Source organism: Peromyscus maniculatus, chromosome 4 (genome assembly GCF_049852395.1).
Source record: "Peromyscus maniculatus bairdii isolate BWxNUB_F1_BW_parent chromosome 4, HU_Pman_BW_mat_3.1, whole genome shotgun sequence".
NCBI classification, from domain to species: domain Eukaryota; kingdom Metazoa; phylum Chordata; class Mammalia; order Rodentia; family Cricetidae; genus Peromyscus; species Peromyscus maniculatus.
The window spans coordinates 32,785,832-32,797,991 of record NC_134855.1 but is presented as its reverse complement, the minus strand read 5'-3'; the positions used below and the strand labels follow the sequence as shown (position 1 = coordinate 32,797,991).

The window sequence follows — 12,160 nt, the reverse complement described above, 5'->3', positions numbered from 1 at the left end:
ATTGTCTTCCGAGAAACCTTTGTTCTGTTAGAGGATTCTAAAGCTAAAGGAACATCAACAGGCCAGAAAACAGAAAGGAATTGGAGATTATCCTTATCCTTCATCTTCTGTCTGCCAACTAGGTATCGAATACATAAATTATCTGAGCAATATAGCCATAACTTAATTTCTGTCCAATAGTAATATGGTAATATTGTCTCCCATTTCTGACATGCACTATTTCAGTAGACTCCCCACTTCAACTAGGTTCTTCAAATTTTATGTAAACAATCCATCTTCCACTGGCACATAACCAATTTAAAATGTAAATCTCCCAAGCCATCCCAAGCACTCAACTGATAGCTTTAGAGAAATCCACTATTTATGAAACAGTGCTATGTACTAAATGTGGAATGCCCCCCCCCAATTTATCTGTTTAAACATTTATGTTCTAGCTGGAAGTTCTATTTTGAGAGAGTTTGAAACCTTCAGATATTGAACTCTAAGGAGGAAGTTGGTCACCAAAGGTAGATCCTTGGATGTACATTACCATTGCCTGCTCCCTGTTACACTCTCTCTGCTTCCAAGCTGGCTTAGATGTGACCAAGTGGTTGTCATGCACTCCCTTATAATGCAGCCTGCTGCTACCTTGCTCCCTTTGCCCTGGACAACACAGCCTGCTGCCCTTTTGACTCCTTTGCCCTGGGGAATTATATTTCTTAAAATTAGAGCAAATACTACAATTAATAAATAGAATTCAGAATATAGTATTTCAGTTACCTTTAGCCTACTGGCTATGGGTACGTTAGGACTTCTGTTGGTCTTTTCTGTGACGAACACACAGATTGCAAGCCCAGCGCCACTTTGAGATCTTTGGCAGCAGTTAACTCTGCAGCTTACACAATTGAGCCTGTATGATAATGTGTATTCAGAGACAGGTAATGTTTTGGGGGCGCTCACTAACCTAAGACAGAGCGCCTGTGTGGCCTAGGCAGGAGACTCCATGATGGGTAAGGTGACCTGCTGATGTCCCACACAACATAAGTCAGAAGCTCATTTTTTTTAGTAAAAGGGGGACCTGTAGGGCTCTGGCCCCCGTTTTGGGTAACTGTTGCCTTGCTTGCTGACCTTGACCTTGATATCCTCCCTATGCTAATTCCCTGCCGGGTTCCACCCTCCTGAATGCTTAAGGGAAGTTCCTTGTCTGTGTATCCTGCATAATGGGCATTAACAGCTTAGATGCAAGATTGTAAAACATCAGTAGTGAACTTCTGCCATCCGGGGTTCTCCCATTGTGCTGTAAGACTGTATTTAAAACCTCCTCCCTCCTTCAATAAAAGGCATTCGACATTTAAAAAAAATAACTGAAGATTTTCAAGTTTAGAAATGAAAAAGATTATGCAGATTATCCAATGAAAACCTTTCATTCTTTTTATTTCAAGATCTTATTTTCTAGAGGCCAAAAGGCTAAACATAGTCTTAAAGCTTAAGACTCAGCTCCAGAATTCTTGTTATCCTTTTATTTCTTTGGTCTCACTATATAGGCAAAGCTGGTCTCAAACTCAAACCCTTGCCTCTGCTGCCTACTGTAAGGACAGTTGGGGGACATTCAAACAAAACTCAAGATGTAAGTCAGGCCATATTTCTTACTGTACTTAAGGATTCTCAAAAGCTAACATACATTATAAACTCTACCCTTTGAGTTGTAAGAGTGAGGTCCCTATTTTCTTTCATGATAGGAATTGTTCTCAGTGTTGAAGCCATTCACAGACCCTTGCCTCAGGGTCATCTCACAAAATGACATCTTTCTACTTCAGTGCAAGGAGAACACTACTTTTTATGAAGGGTCTTCTCATGCGTTTGAGGGTCTGTCTGAGTAGGATAACCTCAAACAAGGTAAACTCCACTGTTATTAATTCAAAATCAGATGCGCTTGGTAGCTCATGCCTCTAACCCTAGTACTGAGAGGCAGAGGTAAGAAGTTTGGCACCAGTTTCAGAGCAGCTTGGGCTACAAACCAGGCTAGCTAAGGTTACAGGTGAGACCTCATCTCAACAACAACAAAAAAGTTATTTAAAAAGTTATTTAAAGCGCCGGGCGGTGGTGGCGCACGCCTTTAATCCCAGCACTCGGGAGGCAGAGGCAGACGGATCTCTGTGAGTTTGAGGCCAGCCTGGGCTACCAAGTGAGTTCCAGGAAAAAGGCGCAAAGCTACACAGAGAAACCCTGTCTCGAAAAACCAAAAAAAAAAAAGTTATTTAAAGCATTAGTTCCCAAATAACTCTTCTTTCAACCACATACTCCAACCTAATCACAAGTAACAACCACAGTATCTCTTCACAGTCACCAGTCTGCTCACATTCAAAGGATAACTTCAGGCATGGGACATTTGGGACTAGCTTAGAAATTCATGTATCACTGTTGGTTAGTGGGTGATCCTTTGGTTATATAAACTGAAAGCTTGGGTGCCTACTGTAGCAGCTGATTAGTGCACTCTGAGTTCTAAAGCACTGGAAGTCTATCAGAGGCACTGCCTTCTTTTCAGACTTAGGACTGTCACTTGCAAATTGGCAATTGCCAAGAATGTAAAATTACTGAATGTCGAGGTCTCCTGCTTGTCCCCCTCCTTGCAAGATCCTGGCCTCATGTCCTTCTTACCTTGATAACTATTTGATTTACAAACATAGGTTGAGGTATTTTTAAATTATTTTCATTTAATTTGTAGCACTTTAACTTATTGTTTTAAATGTCATATAGCTTTTCTAGTGGTCATCTCAAGGAATGAGTACTGCAACAAGGTGACCTACTACTACAGAAACACAAAGGCTTCTGGCATTTGATGAGGTTTCATTCATAAATGGTAACACCAATTCACAAGCTCTAGAAAACCAACAATAGCACAGCTAACGACACAACTCAAAAGACAGTTATTTTATTTTAATGAGTGAAATCTTTAAGATAAAAAATTAGATTTTAAAATGACCATTTGTTAATAAGCAGACATAAATTTGATTGATAATATCACACAACACCAAGGACATTAGCTAAATTTGCATGGACTGTATGTTTTTATGTATCAAAAAGAGATGGTCAGCCTGGTTAATATGATGTTCACATCACTAAAACTATGTTAAGCTTACATGTATGTTACAACAATTAAGGAGAAAAGAGGCCTTGAATTTGAAAGAGAGCAAGGTATGAGCATTAAGGGAAGGTTTGGAGGGAGGAAATGATGTAACTATAATATAATCTCAAAAAATCTTAAAAACTGTGTTAATCATTAGCATAGAAACCAACAATATGTTTTTGTTCATCTGCCTGGTGAACATATTGTTCATCCTCATATTTTAAGCATTTAGTTGATACTACTGTCTGAGCATTATTAGCCAGTTTTGACTCAAACTATGGACTTTGAAGAGCAGCATTGGCAGCATTTGGGAACTTTCCTGAAATTAACATTTCAAAGCACTGCACACATAGAACTGATGAATAAGAATCTTGAAGGGGTGACAGTGAAGAATCTATTGGCCCATCTTTTGGGGTGTTTCTTATGCATTCTAAAGTTGGGAACTATCTAACTTGCTTTTCCTTGACTGCAGCAGGCATTTTAGTTTTAATCATAAAGGCATATTAAAACATATTTGTGAGTTTTGCCCTTATTTATATTTCTGTCCATGTACGAATTCATCAAAACACTATCTCATAAGTTTGCTTCACACTTGAACAACCATCTAAGACATAGAGAAGCAAAGGGCCCAGAACTTAATATACACTCAAGTGTTATTTCTCATTTCCACACTGTGGTTGAAGGCCATAAATCCCAAGAGCATGCCAACAAGTAAATGATAATCAAAAATAGTAGGACTTCAATGGGGCAGTCAAGAATTTTAAAGGGGAATTTTAAAACAGTATTAGGAACAGGTTTCAGTCATAAATGAGTAACACAGAATAAGACCATAAGCCATAAATGATATTCATAACAAATAAAAAAACAATAGTCAAACTTTCAAAACTCTAAGTGCAGAAGTAGAACGCTTAAAGTTCCTCTAATAGAAATATAACTGTGGATTTATTAATACTAATACAACTTGGCCATTTAATATGTTTAAATCACTTTATTAAATCAATATAAAAAGTTAAAGTTTAACACAAAATTCAAAATATTTATAAAATTGCAAATATCAAAGACAGAAAACCTCAATGGTATGCTGGCACATGCCTGTGATAGCCACATTGAGATGAGGCAAGAGGGCCAGGAAATTCTGTTTACTCTTTAGACATGTAGATATTTTGTCTAAATTTAAATGCGCTCTTAGCTCATGTTCTTGGTCCCTTAAGCAGTGTCAGTTATGGTTTCCATCTCATGAAATAGGCCTCAATAAAACTAATAAAAGAAGAAGGGGAGCTGGTTACTGCCAAAACATTGTGCCACTATTTCATCAGTATATCTTACGGGTAGGTCACTGTTGTAGGTGATAGGGTGTGTAGTGGGCCATACTGATGATTACCTAAGTCAAGAAGGGTAAAACTTCTAGTTGGGCACCTACCCAACTTCTCTGTGTTCAATAACTTAATTAAGTGATGTCTTCAGCCATATGGCCTTACCATCAGTTTGTGGAGATCAACCAAGAGCCTTGGAAGCAGAATGTGCTATTTAGAGGGTCCCCAGGGATCTCTTTGGCCAATGACTCAAGAAGGTGTAAGCCATTCCTGACACTCGAGGTTTTATTTGGTGGCATAAGATGTTTAGCTGGGGCATTGGTTCCATGATTATATGGTGACTCCATCAAGTCATTTCATATATGAACATATTTTAAGATGCTTCTACAGTAATAAATACAGATATAAGAAATGGAGTAAATGGTGTAATTATAGTATAAGCTCAAAAAATAAAACAAACATATATTTGCTTTATTATTACATATAAAATATTTTAATAAGAAAAATAAATGCACTTTTTGTCTGCTGATAGAGCTTTGAGGTAGAGTGATTCCAAATTGTTTATAGAACCCTGAATTCATGTCCCAGCACTGAAAATAAATGATAAACCAATAATTGCAAATTTTCAATGAGTTAGTATTCTAAAAGTATGAGTCATAAGTACTGTGTAAAATGCTGATATCACCAAGCCATTACCCAGATAATAGAGTTCTTTCCTTAGTACTGTGTAAAAATTCACTCTCTGTAATAAGGGACATATTTTGGAAGGACAAATATGTAAAATTATTCTTTTTGCTAATAACAAAATTTAATATTTCTATCTCTTTTTGTGATAGTGACACCATTAGAGGAAAATACTGTTTTATACTACTGTGACAGAAGTTGCCAAGAAAACTACTAAGACATGCATGAACTACTAAGGACAAATGAATCAAAATAGATAAAAGACTTTGTATTCAACAATATTAAAAGGAAACTAAAAAAAAATGACTACAAAATAACTGAAAATATGAGCTAGGCAACCCTGCCCCCACAATGAACAAATATGAGATGAAAGGTGTGAAAGACAGAAAAACAAAGCAGAGTATGCTCTGTGGAGAGAGGAGGAACTGGAGACTCAAAATATAAGGGCCGTGGTATGAGAGAGGGCTGAGGTCAACAGTGGAACATGCTTGTTTTCCAGTAGGACTGGTGGGGTCGTGTGTGAACCAGAGTCCATGTTGGAGTCTGTGGTCCATGTTGCTGCCCCAGGGCATGGTGAAGCCTGAGATCCATGTGAATGCTTGCATTCTGTGCCAAGGACTGAAGCCATATTGATATCCATGGGTCTTACTGCCATATTGATATCATCCATGGGTCTTACTGCCATATTGATGTGAATGGCCTATGCTGGCCCATGAGTCCATAATGATGTCCGGGTCCATGCAGTCATTGAGGGCCATGTCTAGGTCTGTGGTCCTACTACAGCCAGAGTCTGTGTTGATATCAGTGTCCAGTGTTACTGCTGAAGGCCATGTGGACTTCTGTGGTCTCTGCTGCAGCCTGAAGCCATGTTGATGACCAAGGGCTGTGCCCCTGTCTGGGTTCATGGACATACTGCAGCTGGGAGCCATGTTTATGGTCTGAGCTATTGCTAGAAACCATATGGAATCCAACCATCCATGCTCCCACTGACTGTAAAGAGCAAGGAGGCTCCTTTTGAAGTACTATTGATGACTGCAGATGTATAGGTGACAGGGAAGGATAGGAAAGACTTCTATGACAACCCCAACCTAACCCCCCAAAAGATATCAGCCTTAACAGAAGTCATCAAAGAGAACTCTAGAAAAGTGTGATAGGGATGCTGAAGTGTAGCTCTCCACAGTTGATGGCTTCTGACCAGAGTGCAGGAGGGAAAGGACTCTGTCCTATTTAGGGGACAGGCCACTGATAACTGACCATGCTCCAGTGAATATATAGATAACACAAATTGGACTTGCTTTTTTTTCTTTATTTTTCTATTATTTTTTTTAATTTTTATTTTGAGGGACACAGAGGGGTGGACATAGAGGGACTGGAAGGTGAGTATGATCAAGGTGCATAATGTGAAGTTCCCAAAGAATCAATAAAAATATTATGTTAATGAAAAAATAAATATTTTAGACTCAGCATAAATATTCAACTAGTCAACGACATTTAAGTAATGGATTGGTCTCCATTCCTTATAGAACTGAACTAAAGAATGGATATAATGGTCTCTACCCCTGGGATTGAAGAGAAATATATCAGGGAACAAATCAAATTTAGACATCCATGTTTTAATCAAGTTATCAAAACTATCTTTAAAAGTTTGCAGAATTTTAAATAAAAATGTGTTAAAAATAAAAAAAAGGAAAGGAAGAACTGAAAATATTTGCATGCTTGTGAGAATAGCACCTTATTTCTATTAATTTATATATAATCTTTCTTTGGTTCACAATGAATATGCAGCAGTGTATAGTTTTATATATATATGTCTCAGTACTGAATAAGATTAGCAAAAATAAAATAATAAAATAAATTATAATTAAAATGACCTGAGTTTATATTATTTAACTATATAGTCAAATCAAATTTAGATATCTACATTTTAATTGTTACCCAAAACAGCTTTAAAATGTATGAAAAAACTGTAAGATATTAAAAATAGATTATAAATATTTACAGCCAATTTATAAAATTTGAAATTGGTCATAAATTCATTTATAAACAAATAATGCAAAAGAATAGACCTAATATAACCATGGTCTTTTTTTTAAATATTCTATAGATGTATGCAAGCTTACTCCTGTAAAGACTTTAACTTTCTTGGCTTACAATATTCTATAATTGCACCAAGAAAATGCAAATGCTAAGTCATATTTTTTAATTCTGATTAAATATGATCATTCCTATATAAAAAGCTTACACATTTTTTAGAAAGTAAAAATTTTGCATCCCACAAAGCATATCATCAAATATGCCAGAAGAATGTTATCATATTGAAACAGCACTTTACAATAAATTTTGGAAGATATTATTTTAATTTCACTAATGCAGTTAGTATAATCAGCCCACACATTTAATATAATTTTTTCAAACTTAAAATTTACTCATCTCATCAGAGTGAAATAAATGTTTATTTGTCGGACATAGAGAATAGCTAAATGTACTATCTTGAAGTACCTGGTAGTTGTAACAGTTTGATATTGGAATTAACTACAAAATTAATCAGTACTTTATAAATTGCCTCCATATATTTGGTAAGAATATACAGTATATTAGAATTATATATGAACTCCTGGGTTTCTTATTACTTGCTTCAAACAAAAGCTTACACTAACCTTTGCTAATTAAATAAATGCTTCTGCAGACTATAACCTGTCACACTTCACAGTATGTTTTCTAATCAAGGAGACACTTTCAAGACTTTAAGGTTTTAACAGTGGAAGAAAACTGAGTATTATGGAAAGATGGGCAATGTGGAAGACAGATACTCATGAGCATTAGTTTATGTCTGTGGCTTTGAGGGGAATAAGCAAAATGAGCCTGCTCTTAGATCTCATCAGCTTTCTCAGAGAGTGTTGCCATGAATTTTTATGTCTAATGTTCTAATTCCTTTTCTTAAAAATTGCAAATATCTGTTGAATGCTATATTGTTTAAACCAACCACTGATAACACACCAAAATGCATTTTATTTTTTGAAAGCTTAGTAAAGGAGTCTATGACATCATGGTAGACCCATGAGCCAGCACGCAGGGTAAAAGTCTAGAAGCCTGGAGCAAGCAGCCTAATCAGATGCTGCAGTGCTCATCTTGACCTCAATTTTAACCTTACAAATATCTTTCCATCAATATGTGAAAACAGATGCTTCATTAATATCTGCTCCAATTGCATTTTACTTTTAGATACATTTCCACAAAGCAAAGCAACTCTAATATGCTATTTAGATGGGATTAAGCATTTTTTTTGGTAATTTGTTTTATTCATTTTACAAACCAACCACAGATTCCCCTCTCATCCCCCCTCCTGCTTCCCTCCAGCCTCTCCACACCCTAAGATCCACTCCCCATCTCCTCCTCCAAAAGGATAATGCATTCCATTGGGGAGTCAACAAAGCTAGGTTCCTTCAGTCCAGACAGGACCAAACCCCCTCCCCTCTGCATCAAGGCTGAGCAAGGTAGGCATCCTAACATTAAAAAATTATAGTTCATGACTGAGCATTTCCAGAGAGATTAGTAAGATGAATAAGTGTATGTTATCTTAACACACAATTATTCACATACATATAAGATTTTCAAATGTAGAACCATTACTACCATTTAGTTTCTAGTACTTTAGGGACTTGATGGTCAAATATGTACATAAACACAGTAGCAAGTGCTGTGTCTAGGTTACTTTGAACTTACAAGTTAATAGTACAGCATAAATATATAGTGATGATCAAAACAAAATAAGTTATTATCTTAGAAAATACTAGTTCCTCCAAATAATAGCAGTTCTCAGATGAGTGTTTCCTCTGTTTTCATATTCCCACAATTTTTAACACACTATGGATAGCACATTGTTTCTTTCTTAGTCATTACAAGTCTGCCCTTGGTAAAACAGGAGTGTTTAAGGAGCTTCAAAATTCCAAAATGATACACTCAGACCATTGACAAAACAGTTCCGCCCTTTGCATACAGGAGACAGTTGTGTAGCTGGGTTTGTCTGAGGGCCCCTTGGCAGTGGGATCAGGACCTATGCAGGACCTGGTGCATGACCTGGCTTTCTGGATCCCATTACCTATGGTCGGACACCTTGCTCACCCTTGACGCAGGAGGGAGGGGCTTGGTGCTGCCTCAACTGAATGTACCAGGCTTTGCTGACTCCCCATGGGAGGAGTTACCCTTTTGGAGGAAGGGATGGGCAGTGGGCCAGAGAGGAAGCAGGGAGTGAGGGGAGCAGGAGGAGGGATGAGACGGGGATCTGTGGTTAGTATGTAAAATGAATAAAACATTAAAAACAAAAACAAAACAATTCCACCATTTTAATTTTTTAGATGTTTTATTTTCTGTTCATATATGCATATAGTATGTTTATACCCATTGCATTCTCTATATGTGTGCGATGTTGGACCATCTACTAGAGAATGGGTAGCTTCTCAGTTATTTGTCACTGAAGAAAATAAACTTTTTTTTCTCCCAGTAGCCATCAACTTGCAATAGTTCCTAAGATGGGGCGTAGGGGGGGGGATTTATGAGTGTTTCCCATATCCATGCTGGGATTTTGATTGACTTAATCTTGTACAAACTCATGCATACAGAATTAGCCATTGTGAGTTCATGTGTACAACTGTACCTGTCATATCTGCCAAATATATTTCACTACAGACATCCACTCCCTATGACTCTTATATTTCCACTCTTCATTGATTGTCTCTGAGTCATGATGGGAGAGGGTATGTTATAGGTGTCCCATGTAGTACTGAATCCTCTATATTCTCCCCAATACCTTGACTGGTTGTTGGTCTCTACATAAATTGCCATCTGCTACAAAGAGAAGTTTCCTAATATGGGTTAAGAGATTACTAATACATGGCCCAAAATATAAGAACTTAGGGGGCAGTTTATTTCTATGTCCATATAGCAGACGATTAGTACATTGTTCTTTACAAATAAAAGCATATTGATGTTAAGGTCTACAGTTTTAGAATCTTCTCTGTGAGTGTTCTTTTTTTTTTTTTTTTCATGTTTTGACTTGTCCTTTTCCCTCTCCTTCCTTCAGCTGTGCATTTACTGGGTGGTGATAAATTTTCAGGTGCACTTTAAGCTGACAGAACGGTATTGCATATATAGTTCATTATTAATCAACATGTCATTATAGGGAAGTTAGATCTGTATCCTAACCATTAACGTATAAGCCTTAAAACTGTATTAACAATATCAGGTTCATCCTTTGCTTGTAAAATAGCAAAACTTTAATGATAACTTATTCCTTTAAGGATCAATGCCTGATCCTGGAGAAAGAAATGTTCTCTTTATCTCTCAACCATATGTTCTTCCTTGACATCGGAACAGGTGTTTTGTTGTTTTCTGTAAATTGTCCTTACTTTCTCCAAGGCAGTATCCTAGCTCCTCACGGATCTAAAGGAGGCAATGCCTCCTCCACTCCTCTGCCTGTTCAGGCTCAGTCAGTCCTACAGGCAACATCAGACTCTTCTTATTTTCTATCTTTACTCCCTGAATAGTCATGGTATATTAGGGGGAATCTATGTGATATTTACAATAATATTCTGATCATCTTAGTATTGCATCAATTTCTATGAAACTTTGCTAAGATTTGTTCTCGTTGAGTGTTTCAGAAGTTGTGCTGAGTAAAGCCCTGAGGGTGGTTTTTGTTTCAAGCTGTCCTGATTCTCTTTGCTCTATTTACCAAAGGTCAGGGGGAACATATGGCCCCAGTGATTCGGAAGTTACCACAAGCAAGTGTATTCAGAGCACTGGGCACCCATCCCAAATGGAAGTCAATTTTCTCGCTTCAGTTGTTTTCCTACTGAGTACTTAAACTTTGGGCTAATACCCAACTTTGTGCTTCAATCTGCTCATCAAATGTTGAAACAATAGTTATCTCCACTTGCACGACAATTTCCCAACATATTAGTTTGCTGTCATTTAAAGCTGCAGAAAATAGAGCTATGCTTTATCAGCTGCAAGTCTAGGACAGGACACATTAGATCCTCCACTTACTCTAGTTTCTATCACTGCTTTGGAGACTTATTCAAATGCTATGGTCCAGCTTTTTTTCTTTCACCTCTTAAAGCAATAGAATCCCATGGTATGCAACAAATGTCATATGAAAAATAAAGTGCATATTTATCATGTGAAAAAATAATCCTACTTCCCTTGTAACAAGGCTTGCTAAAGCTCATCATTCTCCAGTGGCTCATTTTCTTTTTTGCAATACAGGTAGAAAGATTTTTTTTTTGCTTATAAAGTAAAACTATATTTCAATTCCTCATTTATTTATTAAAACTCTCCCTTGTACTATAATAATTTATTATATTGTTTATTATTTATTATTATGTTGTGTGTGTGTGGTGTACATGTATCACACATGTGAATGCATGAGTGTAGGTATATATGTATGTACAGGTCGGAGGTTAATATCTGGAGTGCATTCATCAACTACTCTGTAATTTACTTTTTCAGACAGGGTCTCTCAATGAACTTGGAACTTATCCATTTAGCAAGATGAGCTGGCAGAAAATTCCAGGGATCCTATTGTATCTGCCTCCCAACACCAGGATGACAGGTGAGAGCCATCATGCCTTACTTTTTACATTGGTGCTGGGAATCGAACTCCAGTCTTCAGACTTGCCCTGCAAGCACTTTGCTGGCAGCCATATCTCCAGCTCCAAATTTGGGGATTCTAAACATTGGCAACTCATATATTCAAGTATAAAACAAACTTAAATACAAATAATAATATTTATAATAATAAAAATATAGTTGGTCTTTATACACAAATACACACACTCTATATCCAAAATATATCCAAAGATTATTGATTCATTGTTTTACCTCTGCAGGCAAATATCATCTTACTCAAACTGGAGGTGACATTATCGTCTTGTGGCAAATTAATTTATTTCTAGCCCTTTCTTTGTCTGAAACAGCATGCATTCTGTGAGCCTATTAACATGCCTGCAGGTATTATTTCCATCATTATACTTCATTTCCTGTACTTATAACAGAGCTTTTA

General features: G+C 36.9%; 1 protein-coding gene and 1 long non-coding RNA gene across 3 annotated transcripts in view; one reads left to right on the top strand and one right to left on the bottom strand.

Moving 5' to 3' along the window:
- LOC121828634 (uncharacterized) overlaps positions 1 to 12,148 on the top strand; it is a 33,125-nt gene extending 20,977 nt beyond the window's left edge. The window contains exons 2-3 of the long non-coding RNA XR_006071085.2: positions 11,608 to 11,710; positions 11,988 to 12,148. This is a non-coding gene — a long non-coding RNA (uncharacterized LOC121828634). The remainder of the gene's footprint in view (positions 1 to 11,607; positions 11,711 to 11,987) is intronic.
- Positions 1 to 12,160, bottom strand: part of Galnt13 (polypeptide N-acetylgalactosaminyltransferase 13) — a 577,725-nt gene that overhangs the window by 453,468 nt on the left and 112,097 nt on the right. The gene's annotated exons all lie outside the window — the stretch shown is intronic.